At 41.5% G+C, this 16,295-nt stretch overlaps 1 protein-coding gene across 5 annotated transcripts in view; it reads right to left on the reverse strand.

Moving 5' to 3' along the window:
* Positions 1-16,295, reverse strand: part of PTPRG (protein tyrosine phosphatase receptor type G) — a 775,417-nt gene that overhangs the window by 589,628 nt on the left and 169,494 nt on the right. The gene's annotated exons all lie outside the window — the stretch shown is intronic.

The raw sequence follows: 16,295 nt of genomic DNA on the forward strand, positions 1-16,295 counted from the left end.
CACATAACATGTTTGGAAGCTACAGTGACCTCTGAACCAGGTCCATTCTCATATTACACATTCTTTTCCAAGGACCCCTCAAGATACTGAGGTTGCCCCAACCTATGTCCCCGAGAAGAAACAGTGTATTTTCTATTGTCCTTTAAGAGATTTCACACTGAAAGAATCTCCTATAGAACTCTCTAGTTGCAACTAAAAATACTATGATAAAAGTGATAATTCCTGAAAATTATTACAAGAGCTTGCAAAGAGAATTCTAACACTACAGCCTACACAGGAAGGCATTATCCTAACACCAGCTAACTGCTGAGAAAACAACTCATTCTCACTACAACAAAAAAATAGGATGTTCCACAAAGGCATATGTTCACATCTGAACTGAGAACTGGGGATGAGAAGAACCCCTTCCAACTATACTGTCAAATACAGGAGTCACCTGGGGGAAACCCTGAACTCTGCTGTGCTATAAAACACACAAAAGGATTTCAAATGCTTAGTAAGAAAAAAATTATCATCTCATTAGTATTTTGTTTGGGATACATTTCACAATGATATTTTGAATATACTGTATAAAATGAATCTCTACCTAAACTGCTGGAAATATGTTGCTTACTTCCTCCTAACACTCCTGCCCCGAAGACAAAAGGTGACCTGGACTCATTCAGTGAAACCCTCCCTTTTCCTTCTCTCTACCGACCCCAGTCCCACAAATTAGAGGAACTCAACTGCTTCTTTTCCCCCTCTTCTATTGGGTAAGAAGCTAACCCAATGGGGCGTTGTGGAGGATGTATTTTTATAGAGGGATCTGGTCCCCTGGTTTCTGCACTGCTCTAGCTTTGCAAATGTAGGGCTCATGAATATGCCTGGAGGTCTGATGCCTTGGCACTGAAGAATACAGGAAAAAAAAAACACATTATAGAATTTGGCATTTGGACCATTCTGTTTTTCAGAAGAACTAAGTTGAGAGGACACAGAGCATATGCAGAGAAGAGAACAATTTCAATTCAGACATGACTATTTCTGGAAAACATAACTAACGAATCACTATGTTCACCCTGGGAATGCAGTTGCTCTTTCTGCAAGGACCGTCAGCACTTGCCTGGTAGCCCAGTTGGTAAAGAATTCGCCCGCAATGAGGGAGACCTGGGTTCAATGCCTGGGTTGGGAAGATCCCCTGGAGGGCATGGCAACCCGCTCCAGTATTCCTGCCTGGAGAATGGACAGAGGAGTCTGGCGGGTTACAGTCCATGGGGTCACCAAGAGTCGGACATGACTGAGCATCTAAGCACACCACAACACATGCCTTTAGGATCATTCCCAAAATCTTACCTCCAAAAGCAAACTTTCTAAGAAGTCTCAGTATTCCTGAAGGTGCCCAGTTGCCTATATCTCAGTGCTGGCTTTCTAACTTCATGCCTACCGCGATACAATAGGAGGTGCCTGGGGTCACACAATCCTAAAAGCCCAAAGTGAAAACTGTCAGTCACTCAGTTGTATCTTACTCTTTGTGACCCTATGGATTGTAGCCCACCAGCCTCCTCTTATCCATGGAATTCTCCAGGCAAGAATACTGGAGTGGGTAGCCATTCCCTTCTACAGGAGATCTTTGCAACCAAGGGATCAAATCTGGGTCTCCTGCATTACAGGCAGATTCTTTACCATCTGAGCCACCAGAGAAGCCAAAAGTCCAAATCTCTGGTTTAAAGTTTTGGTGAAGGAATATACCCCTAAGATCACAATTCTCTTGGTCTACAGTGAGGCTCCAGAATACATTTTTTAACCAACTCCCTGTGGGATCAAATGTAGGAGATCAACAGACAACACTCTAAGGAGCACCAATTTGCTCAAATCATCATTAATTTAGCCACTGCTAAAGGAGGGCAAAGAAAATGAAAATCTTTTACAAAATAAGTTTAGAAAAATATTTTTAACTAAGCCCTGTTAACTGACATGTCTGCAGAAAGCCTTCAGATAAAAAGTGTGTTCTGCATTTCTTTCCGCTTTGGGTTTTGAAGGTCATGGGACTGACAACAGATGTGGCCTGGTTTGAACCATAAAGGTCTGCACGGCTAATAACAGTGTGTAAAAAAGCACAACAGCTGAGGCATGTGGCTGCAACAGTTGGTGGGCTGCAGCCCAGTAGGACAGCCCTTGGCTCTGCCAAAACAGACGGTCTCCCCTGCAGGCCAGCTGCCCAGGAGCAGGTCCAGCAACTTCCATGCCCCACGGTAACCACAAACCCATTCCATCAACAAAATCACCACAGGCCTAGGAAGACCTATCTAAGCATACCTAAATTGTACAATAAGATGCACCATCATTTTCTGGGAGCAAATGAAATAATGAGCCATTACTTTTCTAGCAACAACAATCTTGGGGCTATGAAACTGATCAATAATCATATTATCACACGTCAAGGCATTCCCATGATATATTCTTTTTTTAATAGCATTTATTGCTTTTGCTGATTATAAAAGCAATAAATATTTGTCGTAGAAGCACATTAGGCAAAGTACATTAATGAGCAGAGTACATTAAACAGACAAGAGAGTACATTAAAAACCATAAACAAGAAAATAAACATAGCCATAACCAATGTTGGTTATGTTACAATGTTGGTTTATTTCCCACCCCTGTTTCAATAATCAATGCCTTTTTTTTTAATGTGTGGCGAATCTTTCAAAAATGAGTATGTGTTAAACCTTATAACCCCCAAAGTGGAAGAATATGGACAAATATAGCCTATTTTCATTAAAATTACAAGTACCACCACTAATGGGCCATGTGACTCCACCCAAACGCAACTGTCTCATAAAAAAAAAAAAATGCTGCTGCTGCTGCTAAGTCACTTCAGTTGTGTCCGACTCCGTGCGACCCCATAGACGGCAGCCCACCAGGCTCCCCCGTCCCTGGGACTCTCCAGGCAAGAACACTGGAGTGGGTTGTCATTTCCTTCTCCGATGCATGAAAGTGGAAAGTGAAAATTGAAAGGGAAGTCACTCAGTCGTGTCTGACTCTTCGTGACCCCATGGACTGCAGCCTACTAGGCTCCTCCATCCATGGGATTTTCCAGGCAAGAGTACTGGAGTGGGGTGCCATCGCCTTCTCCGAGGAAAATGCTGTGATCACTTTAAATTCTGACATGGTCTACTGTGAACAACTTTACCTTTCTCCTGGAATAATCTAAAGTAACTAAAGGCAAACTCGGCAAACCGACAGCCTACTACATACAGAACACAATGTTCAATGTTTCATGTGTTCCGATCAGTTCCAATATTTACAAAAGGAAAAGGACATGTGACAATCCAAGCTCTACTTCTCTCTTTAAAAATGTTAACATCGAGTCATACAGAACCATATGACAATAGTTGGCCCAAGATACAGTTTCAGGACTCTCCACCAGCATCCCCAACAATCACTAATCTTCCCTCAGTTGGGAGGCCAATTGTTCCTGCTCCTGTGTCTTATTTTCAGTAAGTTACTGTGTGAGCGAGTGAGTTTGCAAACCCTTTAGGGAACATCTAGTGTATAAAACAACAAGATACCCCCAAAATATATATATATGTCTGTATACAGCTAACTTAGCAATCATCTTAATCAAACACATACTAATGTGCTAAGCACCATTTTTATCCTTTCACCTTTCAATTCTCACAATATCCCTAAAAGCAAGCACCACTGTTCAACCCATTTTAGATGACCAAAACGGAGGTTCAGAGGTTAACTGATGTGCTCAAGGTAACACAGGTGAAAAGGACATGGCAAAGTCATGCCCAAGTCCAGGACCGCACAGTAAGTGAACTGGTCAGGGTTCTCTACTTCAATCTTCTCCAGTCACCCATTCTTCTAAGAGTAAGAATAAGCTAAGTCAATATGAAAGACATGAATGCTTTCTAACAGAGCGAAAGGAGGAAGTGAGGATAGGGATAAGACTGAAAGTACCATAAGTCAACAGAAAAGGGGGAAAGTAATGAAAATATCACAAATAGTTCAATTACAATCTTGTAAATGGCTTCACCTTTGGACTAGCCATCCACACTAGTGTAAAGTAAATAAAACTCAGGCATTGTCCATCTCCATGGTGTGACAATACCTCACAAAGAGCTGATGAGAAAACATTATCCCAAACGTGGAAATAAGGTAAAGAGAATGCAGCATGTCCTTTCAATGTCACTGGAGTTGTATTTAACAAAGTCATCTCAAAATTATTTAATTTCTACAGGAAGGTATCATTGTTTGACTTGCTATTCACTACAATTAAAGACCAGGCTCAGTGAAGTTACAGATTAACCTGTAGATGGGGAACCAGTTTCAAGAAAGAGAAACAGGTTATGGTTTTATAACTCTGTAGGAGACTGACTACTATTGAATCAAAGCTAGCAATCACATTTTCACTGTGAGCTACAAAAACTGCTTCCAAATGCCCTTCCAACCAGCTTGGCCATATTACTATCTCATTAATTATTTGAATTTTATATGCGTTAATTCTGCTTGAGTAAGAGTCATGGTTTTAACTTTTTAAATTAACATCGTAATTTGATACTGCAATGCCTTAAACCACTTTTCTGAGTAGCTAGGACTCCAAGCGCCTCTTTCCTCTCTTCTGTTTCCAAACTACTGTAAATAGAAACATGCCACAGAAAATTAAAATTAAATTCTACACCTCAATCTTAGTATGTGGAACACCTTAATACATCAGAATCTCAGGGAAAATAAGACAGTCTAATAGAGAAGATTTCTAGCCATGCAAAAAAATATGAACAATCCTAATTTAAAGACAACAGAATTCAACCACTAGCCTTTAATAGATTATAAAATGGTCTTACCAACATCTTATTCATCCCAAGTAGAAAACTGTCCACTTACAATCATGTTTAGCAATATGATGGTACTTTCTACTTAACGGTTGTATAGTTTCAATACAAAAACCCTTAATACAAGTGAGATCAGGTAGCACATTCCCTTAAAATTATTCATCCAACTTTTCTTGCTACAGTCTAACAATGAATGGTTTTTAACCATTAATCCATGTACATCTCTACCCATGGTGGGGGTGGGGATAAAAAAATCAAGTCATAAATCAAGAGATCCTTTCACCTGAAAGGGATTTTAAACAGCAGACAGAAGGATAACCAGATGCCCAGAAGACAAAGCCACTACACATAAGCCACAGTAATGAAACTTGGCTGCGGTTTGAAGATAAGAACTACAGCTCCTCTCAGATTTATGTGACAAGGTCATAGAGGATGATGATTCACTGGAAATATTTAGGTTAGATTAAATGTGTGGGCAAGGCCTGCCCTCCACCACCCACCTCAGCCACAGTCATAAACTTCTGGCTCTTCTCCAGCTAAGATTCAACAGTACCTTATTTGATACCAAGAAGGCAAACACCCAGCATTGCCTCTTCCATGTGCCCATCCTAAACACAAGGCAGGCAGTGCTCGCATTTCACGGCACAACTGGATTCCAGAAAGAGAACAAAATATCCCAGACTGTAAGCAGACATCACTAATCCACTGGAAGTAACCCTCAGGATAAAATATGCCACGTTAAAGTCAGGACTTCCCAGGAGGTTGGGGGGGGACCAACACACTGAAGTCATGTGCGCTGATCAGTGATCAATCCAGGCAACAACAACAAAAGGTGGAGGACAGAGAATCAAGTCTTCAAAAGAGAATATAATCATCAGAGGGGAGAACAGTGTGAGAAATCTGTCCACTCAAGTTTAAGACTGGTTATACAGCCATAGTAATCAATACTGTGGTATTAGTAGACAGAGAGACGCATAGATCAATGGAACAGAAAAGAGAACAGAACCCATAGAGAGACCGGCACCGTGCAGTCAATGATTTTTGACAAAGGAGCAAAAGTAATTCAATATAGGAGGCACAGTCTTTTTCAAAATATAACATTAAATAAACTAGATGTGCATATGATAAAGGAAAATAGGAGGTGGAAGAATTGAGGAGGAGGAAGAGAAGGGAGGAGGAGGAGGAAGGGAAGGAAGAAAAGGGAGGAGAAAGTGGAACAAAATGAAGCATCACATGGACCTAAACCTCATACTTTGTACAAATATTAACTCAAAGCAGATCATAAATTTTAACATTAGATATAAAAATATAAAACTTTTTAGGGGGTAGAATAAGAGATGACCTTCTGGACCTGGGGCTTAGTGAAGAGTTCTTGGATATGATACCAAAAGTAGGATTCAAAGAAATGAGTAAGTTAAACTTCCTCAATATTAATTAAGAGCATCTGCTCTACTAAGGGGCTTGTGGAAAGGATGAGGGGACAGGTAACAGACAGAGAAAAAATATTTGCAAACCACATACAACAAGGAAGGGACTAGTATCTGGAATATGTATACAGATGCTCAAGACTCAATAGAAAGAAAAAAAAAAAAATCCAATTAGAAAGTGAGCAAGGGACACAGAGATATTTCACCAGAGGATAGCAAATGAGCGCATGAAAGGATAGTCAATGCCATTAGCCATAAGGGAAATGCAAATTACAGCCATGATGAGCTATCACTCCATACCTACTGGAAAAGCTAAAATGAAAACCAGTGACAACTCTGAGAGCTGGTGGGGATGCAGGGACCACCGATCTCTCACGCACAGCAGGTGGGGATATGGGATGGTCCAGGTATTGTTGGAAAACAGTTTCTCAGTTTTGTTAAAATATAAATACATATATTTACCATTTGTACTTGTGTGTTTAGGCCAGAAAAGTGAAAACTAATGTCCACAAACATCTGTACATAACTATTAATAATTAACTTTGTGCAGAAGCCACCAGGAATTAGGCAAAAAAAAAAAAAATCTTCTGTAAAAGGTGAATGCCTATACAAATTTGGGTATATCCACATGAAGGAATACTGCTCAAAAATCAATGCACACAACAACCTGGATGGTGATCAGGGACATTATGCTGAGTGACAATAGCCAACTTCAAAAGGTCCTTTCTATACGATTCCAGATGTGTAACATTCTCAAAATGACAAAACCATGCCGAAGTGCAAACACAGACGTTGGTGTATAGTGGTGAGCATAGCTGCCTTCCAGACATAAAACAGATTAGTGGACTGGGGATGGTGGGGGAGGACAACTGTGTGACTATAAAGGGATAGAATGAAGATCTTTGTGATGATGAAATCATTCTGATTCTTATTCCAGTAGTACTTACAGCAGTCTGCACTGATAAAATACAGAGAACTATATACACACCTTGTACCAATGTCAAATTCCTCTTTTTGATACTGTAACTATAATCATGTACGATTGAACCAATGGACGAAACCTGGTGAGGAATACACATAACCTCCCTGTACTGTTTTTACACTGTTCTATAAATCTACAGTTATTTCAAAACTGAATGCTTTTGTGTTTAGCGTGTGAACACTTTTGACAGATTATCTAACGATGGCCACACTTTTTGCTTTTTAACCAACCCATTTTGATAACTCCACATGGAAGTAAGGAAATCATATCAGGCAAAATGTATGTTGGGGACCAATGAGACCATGAGAGTTTTCATTTTTCTTGTTCTTCCCAAAATGTAAACGTATCCTATTTACAACAGTAATATCAAGGAGTTAGGACGAGGAAGAGAACAGATATTTAGCAACTTCATGGAAACACATTCTCACAGATAATCCAACCGTGAAAATCAATGATGCTGTAATAGGAAAAAAGTAGAGAAGCCACCGTTACTTTGAATTTTCTGTTGATCATCTGACAGAATACTGGAAATAAAATATGAGGGTGACACATTAACAGGCCTTTGAACAATGTAACAATGAAAGGATGCATTATATAAATTTCTACCACAGAGACACTTCTTGAAAACAAAGAAGGAAGGAAAACAAGCAAAGGTCTAAATATCTGGCCTAGATTGAATACTGAATAGTTTTAATACAGGGACATGTTACAAAACCAACTCTTATCCAAATTTGCCCAACCATGAACCCTCTGCCCAAATCTTTAAATTCCCATTTCTATCCCCCAAATCATTTAAATTAAAACAATGCTACTATCTGCAGGCTAGCACCTTTACACACTTAATATACTAAGTATCTGTGTGCCAGATAGCAAACTAAATCCTTTTTTAAGACATCTAAGTTTTAAATTTTAACCAAAATAGATATTAAAGAATTTACTATTATTAATTCCCCAATCACACGATCACACTAACAGGTTCACTCTGAAGTTGTTCACTCTTCACTTTTTGAGTTCACTCAAAAAAAAAATGCTCCAAATGTCCAATTCTCACCCCAGCAAGTGGGATGAAGGCCATGTGTCCCCCACCCTCCTCACCCCTCTTCCTCCTCCAGGTCAGAATCCATGTTCACTGGCCTGAATCCATCCTCCACCACTCAGCTGTGAGCTTCAAAGAGGCTGCCTTAAATCTCAACTCTGGGTAACATGGTCCTAACAGTTCTATCACTATCTGCGGGTTTGGATGGCAGACTTTGTATAGCTCCATTTTGCCACCTCGAAAAGAACATCTCTGGGGAAAAAACAGATGGCAGAGCAGAAAGATGAAAACCATTAGCATTCACAATGAACAGTGGCTGGCCACTGATTTACCTGGAAATCTACCACCTCTGGATATCTAGTATGAATGGTAACACATTTCACTGCTCAGGGTTGAGTCTCTCCTGACTTTTAGCTGAGAGCATTCTAAGTGATACTTGGGTCTTGCTTACAGGACAGCCCTATGGGCTGGGGGCGGGAGTGTGTGTGCTGTGAGTATTAAGAGAATCAAGTACACAGGACATGGTTTTAGAAAAAGAGAACACAAAATTGGTCCTAAAATATATTGCTTTTCTTTCTGATCTTCAATGACTGCGTGATATTCCATCCTATGGACAGTCAAGCCCCACAGCCAGCTGATATGTTGCTTTGTATGAGGAACTCTGGACATTTCTCTGCTATTTGCCAGGATAAAGGCCCAATAACTTCACTCATTAATGTCGTTCTGATTCTTGAGTCTGCAGGCACATATACATTTAGAGGAAGCGCTAACCAAAATTCTCAGAAGCCACTGCATCCTTAAACTCACTATCACATCTCAAATGGTTACCAGTATAATCAAATCTGACACTACCTACAGTAGCTGCAATCCTAACGCAGGCATCCAACTGGAAGAGAAACCCACACTCCCAGAGTCCCGGATAGTGGCCAGTAACCAGGAACAGAAATGTGCAATAATTTCAGCTAGGAAAGAATCAAGACCAGAGGGCAAGTTTTGGTACAAATTTATTACGCTTGGCTGAATTTACAATGTAGTTGAAAGGCCAGAAGAAGTTAAATAATCCTGTAAGACAATCACCAGAGAAATGTCTGATTAAGTGCCTAGCAAACAGAATAGACAGTAAATTAAAACTACGAGCAGGAAGAGTGAACTTACAGAGATTCCAGGTAAAATACTTAAATAATCAAGGCCAACACAGCAGAAACAAGTGACACATCTAATAGGCTAAGTTATAGTAGCCAGTGTCTGGCAAATAGATACTTCAAAAGCCTCTAATTGCATTTTCCAATGACTGAGATTAATCTACAATTAGAGACCAGCATTAGAAATCTAGAAGTACAGGTTTCTCTCCCAGTGTTTTTAATAAACTCAACTAGTGTTGACTTTGTGCCCACCATGTGCTATGGATACAGCAGTAAAAAGCCCCTAGCAGGGATTCAGGATGGTAGTAGCCCTTAAAATGGAGAGAAGTGACTAGAAAGAGGAAGGAATGGGGCTTTCTGTGCTGCTGCTCTTGCTTAGTGGCTAAGTCGTGTCCAATTCTTTCAGAACCCTGTAGACTGTAGCCCGCCAGGCTCCTCTATCCATGGGATTTCCCAGACAAGAATACTGGAGTGGGCTGCCATTTCCTTCTCCAGGGCAGCTTCTCAACCAAGGAATCAAACCCATGTCTCCCGTATTGGCAGGCAGGTTCTTTAACACCGAGTCACTGGCGGCTAGTTATATGGGTATATTCAGATTGTGATCATGTGTTGAGTTCACTGTAATACGTAAACTTTTACATTTGCCTGCTGCCATTCAATAAAAATGAATGGAATCATGGCACTTGTACTCTAAGGAGGTTGGAGGTGGAGGGGACAGAGGAAGAGGTAGAAATAAGTTAAATAGATAGAATGCCAAAAGAAGCTCAGGAGGATAAAAGCACATCAGAGAGAGGAAATAAGACAACTGGGGAGTGGCTGTAATTTGAGATGGAGTGGCCAGAGAAGGCCTTCCAAACATAGGTTGCTGTTGTTTAGTGGCTGTGTCGTGTCTGACTCTGAGACTGATGCCATGGACTGCAGCACACCAGGCCTCCCTGTCCTTTACCATCTCCCAGAGTTCACCCAAGTTCATGTCCCTTGAATCAGTGACGCTATCCAACCATGTCATCCTCTGCCGCCTTCTCCTTTTGCCTTCAATCCCAACATGGGACACCCAAACGAAGACCCACAGGTAGTCCAGAAGAAGCCACGCAGGTCTCAGTGGCAAAGATCATTCCAGGCAAAAGGAAAAGCAATGACAAAACACTGAGGTAGGAGGGTGCTTGGGGCATGTGAAGATCAGTGAGTGAGGCCAGTGTGGCTGGAGCAGAGTGAGGTGGAGCAGTAAGGTCGGACAGGGGCAGTCACAGAGGGGCTGGGGACCGGACGGCATAGACGCCTGATGCTCATGGTAAGAGCTGTCACTTGGAAGAGGGGTGTCGTTCAGAGGCGTGACAAGATCTGAGTTGATGTTTAAACAATACTCTGCTTGCTGTGATTCCAGATACACAGACACCCTTTTGCTTTTTAATAATGCAGATCAACTTTCATTGTGACAGCACTGTACATAAGAGAGTGCTCACGAGAAACACAAAGCCTCCCCATTTAGAATCATTTCATTCAACCCACTTATTTATCCACTCGTCTGATAAGTGAGAATCAGAGAACCAACACCAAAGCACATGTTTTCTGGTTCGGAGTTCTTATTTTTTTTCTACTACACTTCTTTTTGTAAGCAAGCAAACTGCTAGCTTGCAGTTTTCCTCCGTTTAGTCATTTCACAAGTATTTACAGAGGCCCTACTATGTGTCTGACAGGAGGGAATTAGATAGCAGAGGCTGGCCCTCAAAGTCAACAACAGGCCATCATGATCCAAAGAGTCAAGAGTCATGTTACCAAAAGGGTAGGTGCATGGGAGGAGCCATGACTCTAAACTTGAGGAAGAAAAGAAGGCTTCCTGGAGGAAGTTAAGAGCCAAGGGAAGGCCAATGGAACAAACGGTGTGGTGCAAGGGAGACCAGAAACGTAACAAAGTCACGGCTTGGCACGTAAGTGATGAACCCGAGTGAGGACAGCTTCCAGCTGGACTACCATTGGAAATGCAAAATCTCTCCTCTTACTCACTAACCTATAATATGCTGGAGAAGTTCACTGTGGATTGTTGAAGCATCTTTGTCTAGATGATTCATAATTCGCATGACTCTCAAGGAGTAAGACCTCTGATTCCACTAATTTAGAAATTGTGATTCTTTGGGGGCAATGATTAGTTTGGCTTTGTGTAGGAAAAAGATTGGCAATCCAAATTAAAACAAACATGATAAACTGGGTGAGGAAGGCAGCTTGATGTATTTTGACATACTTCAGACACATAAACCAGCAAGTGAAACGTGCCAGGCAAGACACATGGTCTCTCAGGCCCATACGCTGGCCAGAGAGACACTTCAGTAGAGCAGGGTTTCTCGATTTGGGCACTTATGACATTTGAGGTAGGCTAATATTTCACTGGGGACTGTCCTGGGCGTTGTGGGATGTTAAGCAGCATTGATAGCCTTGAAGCATTAGATTTAGCAAGCCCCTCCCCCCGAGATATAACAATCCAGAATGTCTCCAGACATCACCAAATGAGTAACAAAATCACCCCCACTGGAGACGCACTGCAATAATGAGGAAGCAACAGACATCTTGGAGTTTTTGAAGGAATACAATAGAGAAGAGAAGCAAAAAAAGCAAAGAACTTGCTGCTCTCCCTGCCCCCATAACACTTTTCTGTCATTCAGTAAAGATCCATTAAAGTGATGATCAGAGAGGGTCTTCCCTGGTGGTCCACTGGCTAAGACTCCATGCTCCCAGTGCAGGAGGTCTGGTTCGATCTCTGGTTAGGGAACTAGATACACAGGATCTTTAGTTGTGTATCACACAACTAAAGATCCTGTGTGCCTCAACTAAGATCCGGCATGATCATAAATAAATTAAGTTTTTTTCCTAAAAAAGTGATGATCAGAGAAACTCAATTGTTAGCTCTACCTTCCCCAAGCCTCACATACAGACTCAGTTCAGAAACAAGACTTGATGAACACACAACCACTCTGAAGAGAAAATGGCATGAGAAGAAGATAAAAAGGGTAAGGGAACAAAATGGAGAAAGACAGACCACTGTAGAGATTTATTCCACCTCTTTCTGGTTCCCTTTCTTGACCACTACACCAAGCCTGCCACCAAAGCCCTGACCTCAGGGTGCACCACAGCTGATCATGGAGACCTAAGCCTATAGCAACCACAAAGCATAAAGGACATGAGCTCTTGAGGACACCACTCCCCAGCAGCTTTCGTAGGAAAAGGCCTCCATACCTCAGTCACCCCCACAACTCCAAGGTCAAGGCCCCTTGATGAATGCTTGAGAACTCTGGGACTCTTTTCCTTTTATTCAAGAGTCTTGCGTGGATTACACTTTCCTATACAACACTAGTATCATATACAACACCAGTGAACAAAGACATTATTTTCCCAAAGTGTGTACGAGTCATACTCAATTGCCCTTTGTCTCTCTCCATGGTAGATTTTATGGTTGAACAGCAGGCAAAGCAATGTAACAGTACATATATGGAATCCATGCTGTTTGTGAAAGCTTTTACAAGAGTTAAAACAGAGATCTTTGCCTAAAATGAGGCTTAGGGATTTCTAGAATTTTCAGTAAAGCCAGGTTGATGGCTGGTATCTATACCACTTAAGAGGGATCGCTAGGGACAATTTATAAAACCAATAAAGCTGTAACAGGTAAGCATTCAATGTTGATTATTTATCTCCATTCAACTTAAGGCCCAGGCTTCAAATTAACTGCACACATCACAATTCAACAACTGCTCCCAGTCAATAGTATTGAATTCCATGTTTCTATTACAAATGGACCAGGATGAGAGGACAGAGCACCGGGCCAAAAGGACATCAAAACCTTGCTGCAAGCTCCAGCTCTCAGGACTTCCCTGGGGGTCCGGTGGTTATGACTGGTCACTTTCACTGCAGGGGGTGCACGATCAATCCCCAGTGGGGGAACTAAGATCCTACATGCTGGGCCATGCAGCCTTTTAAGAGAAAGAAAAGAAAAAAGAATATCCAGCTCACCTAGGCAAGCTCATCAAGCTGTCCTAGAAATCTCTGAGCCACATCATCACCCTCTGTCTTCCGAAGGTTTCTAGTTGCCAAAGAAAAGTTACTAAGCACAAATCTCATCCCCAAGCTGCTATTCAGGACACATCAAATTTCTCTGATTTCTTTCAGAGCAACAGAGATACTGGCAAAATTTCCATCTTCCCTGCTTTCCTTTTCAATCTTCATAAAAAATATTAAAAAGCCCAGGGTTTTAAAGCTAAAGGATAGTATCAAGACATCACACCATTTTAACTCACTAAAACTGAAAATGCATTAAAGTGGATATGACATGTGGAATCCTGCCTTCCCCAGCACACAGTAAGAACATACATGACATTTTGCCATTCATTTCTACCCCCGCCATTGCAGAGGGCTTAACTGAGGCACAGTTAAGAATATGAAAATAATCTTTTAATAAAATAAGTAACGTCATTAACAAATTCTTCCCTGAATGTAACACACAAACAGTAAGAAAATGAAGAAGTTTCTAAATCTGCTACAGTTCTCTGAGTCTTACTTTTTTAGGAATTGTGTTTTGATTCAAACAAGAGCTTAATATATTCTAATACCTATTAAAAAATTACAAACCACTTCTTACAATAACAGCCATGTTTCTCCTTCAAGCGTAAAAGTAAAGTACATAACAATTTACTGTTCACGAGAAACAGGAGTGATTTTGATCTACCACACCCCACTCCAGTACTCTTGCCTGGAAAATCCCATGGATGGAGGAGCCTGGTAGGCTGCAGTCCATGGGGTCGCGAAGAGTCAGACACGACTGAGAGACTTCCCTTTCACTTTTCACTTTCATGCATTGGAGAAGGAAATGGCAACCCACTCCAGTGTTCTTGCCTGGAGAATCCCAGGGACAGGGGAGCCTGGTGGGCTGCCGTCTATGGGGTCGCACAGAGTTGGACATGACTGAAGCGACTTAGCAGCAGCAGCAGAACTAGTTTTGAGGCAGAGATCTCTCAAGTTCTGGGTCTTCTTGCCTTTGGTCCAAGGAACTGGGGTCCTAGTTTCTCATCTATAAAATGGAAATAACAACAGACTAAATCTCACTGGGCCATGGTCGGGGTTATGCATTGCTTAGGAGGCACTTGGTAAGTTGTAACCATGACTATTATTACTACTACTGCTTGACTTTCCTTTGGGCATTCAGAGATGAATAAGAGGAGGAAGAGAAAAACAGCTACACTGGACTGTTTAAGAGGCATAAAAACTTCTTGAAGAAGGTGAAGGTGAAGTCACTCAGTTGTGTCCGACTCTCTGCGACCCGGTGGACTGTAGCCTACCAGGCTTCTCCGTCCATGGGATTCTCCAGCCAAGAGTATTGGAGTGGTTTACCATTTCCTTCTTCAGGGGATCTTCCCAACCCAGGGATCGAACCCGGGTCTCCCGCACTGGAGGCAAACACTTTAACCTCTGAGCCACCAGGGAAGCCCGAAAAACTTCTTACAACACATGATTCCAAGAAACATTTATAAAAATTGGACAGGAGTATCATTTATCTCTTGCAACAAAGGCTAGAAGAGCTTGAGACAAAGAAGTCACCAAAATAGGTTATGGAGTCAACATTCTTGGGAACTTTTATAAAAAGTTTAGGCAAATATTTTTACAAAATGGTCTAAGCACAAGCTGGTCTTTCAGCCCTAAAATGTTGTGAATGTAAAATGCTTCATAATCCTAAATAAAGAGTAAACAGTGAGGACAGAAATGAGATTAATGGATATACAATGTCTTTATAAGAAGGGACAATAATTTGAGGTCCTGACTTAATAATAAATAAAGCTTACAAAATATACTGCTTTCCCATAGGGTAGATGATCTCATATGTTTTGCTTTGCTTTGTAATAAGAAATTGATTTCTCTCTTCAGGTTGAGACATTTCCTTGATAAACACCAAAATTCACTGGCTTCCAAAGATATTAGGACTCTCCGGGTAAATTATTCATAAAGAAAAACCATAAAATTACCACGAAATAGCACTTCAGAGGCCAGAAACATACCTCCGCAGGGCTCAAGATGACATTAGATTCGTAAGAGTTGAGACCGAAGCCCCTTTTCTGGGAAAAGAGCAAACAAAGCACTCCCCAAAGAGTTCTAAAGGGAAGGGGAGTGGCAGGCGGCCGTGGAGCAAAGACGGCAAAGCCACTTCCTCCATTCCATGTGATTCTGCTTTTTAATTTTATTGTAGTATGGGAGAGTCACAATGTTGTGTTAATCTCTTATGTACAGCAAAGTAACTCCATCATACATACATGCATTCTTTTTAAATATTCTTTTCCATGATGGTTTATCACAGGAAACTGAATATGCAAGGACCCTGCTGTCTGTCCATCCTACATGTAACAGCTTCCCTCCACCCATGTGATGCCATTACATAGATGCATATGAGGGAGCCCGGGGCTACATCACCACAGGGAGGACCCTCTCCGTCTATTACATCATCACATCCCCCTCGTATCTGACACAGCACCCTGTGCACAGCAGGCAATCACACAGGATCAGCCGACACAGCTGCGAGCCAACAGAAACAGACGGAGCACTCACTTCCTGAGGGTGGGAAATTAAATACCAAAAAGTAGATTTTTGGTGAGAAATTGGTATACATTCCATTGCTTTACAGATCACATAGTGGTGTGGTCACTACTGTCATTATCTTCTTTTACTTCTTTCTCTTCTTTTAGCCTTTTATTTCTTTTTGATACTCATCCATCCCCCAGCTCAGCAGCAACTTCAATTCTTTTTGGGGAAAGTGCATGCCCTTCACTGTAGGTATACAGTTGACCCAGATGAGCATGTGCCCAGTACAGGAGCTAGAGGGAAAGAGCCAGGACACGGGATGCACACCTTGACACGTGGACA

This window comes from Bos mutus, chromosome 22 (genome assembly GCF_027580195.1).
Source record: "Bos mutus isolate GX-2022 chromosome 22, NWIPB_WYAK_1.1, whole genome shotgun sequence".
Classification (NCBI taxonomy): domain Eukaryota; kingdom Metazoa; phylum Chordata; class Mammalia; order Artiodactyla; family Bovidae; genus Bos; species Bos mutus.